The sequence below is a fragment of the Cuculus canorus genome, chromosome 4 (genome assembly GCF_017976375.1).
Source record: "Cuculus canorus isolate bCucCan1 chromosome 4, bCucCan1.pri, whole genome shotgun sequence".
Taxonomy (NCBI): Eukaryota; Metazoa; Chordata; class Aves; order Cuculiformes; family Cuculidae; genus Cuculus; species Cuculus canorus.
The window spans coordinates 38,434,566-38,438,074 of record NC_071404.1 but is presented as its reverse complement, the minus strand read 5'-3'; positions in this window follow the sequence as shown (position 1 = coordinate 38,438,074).

Sequence of the window (3,509 nt, the reverse complement as noted above, 5' to 3'; positions counted from 1 at the left end):
ATTTTAGAATATGATGATTTCAAAGATGTTTTCAATTTGTTTGCTTAATTGTCCCCTAACAGACTAAGTAAACTTAAATTTCTTTTCATTAGTTATAGAGACACCACCCTACTCTATAATCAGAATGGGGTTTGTGTTTCAGTGGTCTCCTGGAAGGTACCAAGCATTCATCGTAACAGCATCTGTCAGTCTGTTTCACCTGGTTTTCTTTAAAATGAACACCTGTTTTGCCTTCTGCTTCTGAGGAATCTAGATGCACATGGAGGTGGGGGGATTAGTATATTGAAAGGAACAGTGGCTCTGAAGATTCAAGTATTACAACTCCATAAATTTAAAGTGACAATGCTGTTTTAATCACCTTTTAGTTTAGTGCACAATTTTAAACAGTGAAAGAAAGCCTCATCTTTCCTTATGATTATTGGAACTAAGGTAGACTATTGATGGTAAGAAAAGGGAAAAATTATATACAAAGAACTTGAGAACAGATCTGACTGATCAGTTTGAGACTATTGCTACCAGCATCCAATCCAGCCAAACATGTTGACATCTATGTGGGTATGGCCAGTGCATGGTTCAGCGGCAGCACAACTACTGACCTGCTACTGACCATTCGTGTCCCATTTTTTTTACATCATATCCTACAGTCCCCTACACAGTCAAGATGTTTGTCAGTGCTGTGGGAATTATTGCTTAACTAAGGACTGGAGCACCTGTCCCATAACACATTTATCAACAAAATAAAGATCTCCATTACAGATTTGGAGGAAGGAAAACTGATTTCAATATGGTGCTATGCTTCTTATTCACCTCCTATTCTTAAGGCTGAACAAACCCAATCCTTTCAGACACTCTCCATATGCTGACCCAGAAATCACCTTGGTGACCCTTCCAGGATTCCCTCCAGTACATTAATAGAAGCTCTGTACAGGGTGGTCCGAATCCAAGTGCAGCAACCCCTGCTGAGGCCACACTGGGGGCACTGATCCCTCTCCTCCCCTGGAGTGGTGGAGCTGCAGGTGGGCAGTGGTGGTCACCACGTTCCATAAGGTTGTGCGAGAGCCAGTGTGGCATTGGCTGAGTGCGCCTTGAACAGAGCGGCAGCAAGGCTGCGGCGTTTCACAGTGGGGTTTCTTTGCAGATTTGAGACACTATAATTTTGAAAACATCTTGTGATGCTTTTCTGCTGGTATAATAACCCCTGTAGCAAGAGATACTTCAGCTAATAAAGGTGGCTCCCTCTACACCTGGATGTACTGTAGGGGTCTTTACTGGTGCTCTGACACAGTTTAATGTTTGTTTAAGATCCTGGTTCCTAGTATTTTAGTACATTACCTAACATTTATTTCATACTGCAAAGTCAATCCATCAGAGCCTCACTGCATAAATCAATAGTAAGACCCATAACAAGCCTGTTTCCTTTCATTTCTGACTAAGCGAGGGATCATTTTTTGGAAAGAATCTCACTAAATGCTAATGTCAGGTATTTAATTACAATGTATTTTCGGTATGTGGCATTAGCGTGATCTGATGTGCCAGAGACCTGTTCCAGCACGGTCCTGCCAGGGCAACAACATCCAGTCCCTACTTTGTTTGTTCGTGTTACATAGTAACAGAAATGATGCCCATCCAACTTGGCTCAGGTTGCCAAAGTGACGCTATTTTCATATAATTATCTGGTAACAAAAGGCTAAAGATTATGTTGAGAGCTGCATCTTGACTGAGATTCAAGTCACAACATTACTGCACGCTAGACCTGGATTACTCTTCCAGCAACCATTCTGTAGAACTGAAGAGAATAGTAGAGTAGTACTGAATATCTTCTAAACTCTTAAAATGGTCTTGTTTAACTCTTTGGATGACAGCAAGGATGAGAGGGAATGGTGGGGATAGACACTGCAAATGCCATGACAGCACAACCACACCTATCTATAATGAGGTGGCTTGGGCTCTGGTGTGACGCTCAGCAAAACTTCTATCATCATCCAGTTTTGTTTCCAACAGGTGTTTTGCAGAACAGCCATGCTTGCTGAAAACAAATCTGATTGTATAGAACATGAGGGACCTTTTTTCTATGACACTTTTCCAGAGTCAAACTTGAAAAATGCTGTGCACACCTGGGAAGGTGAGGATCCAAATGATCTCATTCTATATAGAAAAGAGCGCCATGGTTGGCCTGGCACTTCCTTGTTTCTTGAAGAAATACACAGTAATGGTATTGTACATAAAACCACAAATTAGCAGTTTCTGGATGAAACACAAAACCACCCAACTTGCTCCACTACAGACTATGTAGATTATGGACTCATAAGCAGTTCCTCTTACTTGCATCCAGTTTTACAGGGACTCCAGAATAGGCCCTCACAAGACCTTTTCCAGGGAACAGAAGCAAATTAAGATGACTTTTAACAAGGGCAAGTGTCCAGAGAGCTGCTTTTTTATCAGGTGGATATAAATTAGCAACTGAGTAAGCATTCTTCTTTGTTAAAACTTCCTCTATAGTTAGTTTCTCACTCACCATCTTTCCAGTAGAAACATAAATATTGAAAGGAGTCAATGAAAAGGAATGGAAGACAGTGAATCACCAAGGGCAAGTGATAAATTTTCCAGTGTCTCATGCTTTGGTTTGCAGGAATTGAGTATCAGTCACTGAGGAAGTTCTCTGTTCTCAAAGGAAGACCAAATGAAAAGGTTAAGAGCAGCAGCACTGTATTTCAATTAAATAGATCACCTCCTTTAGACATGACTGGTAATCATCACCATGCAGGGGCACGAGCAAGGCACAAGTCCTTTGGATTTTTGCATGTGTCTTGTGGGTGTCAGCATTCCTTCTCTGTCCAGAGAGTTGAACAACAAAACTTCAACCTAATCACAGCAATGACTGCTACAGCATTCTGGGATTCTGTAACATGACTGTGGGGTTTGGTAATTGTTTATGAACTACACAGCAAGAGAAATAATGCCCTTTTCAGAGTGATATCTGTCCTGATACAGAGAACTGATATATTTCTGGAGCCTTGCATCCACCTCCTGAAATTAAGGTTCAAGATTCAGTGCCCACATCCCCACAATACGCCTTCAAAAACTGCACAGACACTATACCATAATATATGACTTTCTCTGAGGCAAATAATTATGATGATTCAGCATTGTTAAGAGAAAACAAGAGCCCAAAGAATTCTGTTTTACAAGAGGAGATCAACAGGATCTCAGCATTAAGGCTGTTGAGAAATATTCCTCTAGAATTTTTAAAGTTACTAATTCTGCTAATAGACAAAGAATCTATAAACTGTGCATAGCTGAAAAACTTGTGGTTATATCCATTGCAGCATAATTCCAATTCACAGCACAAACAGTGAGGAAAAATAAAGGAAGTTTTTCACTGTCATTAATAAATCCTATATATAAAGAAAAAGAAGAAAAACTCACAGCTATTTGTTTTATTTATATCAATGTATATAGTGTACCTATCACCAAGTATTTTTAGGTAAACACATAATAGAAATTTAAAA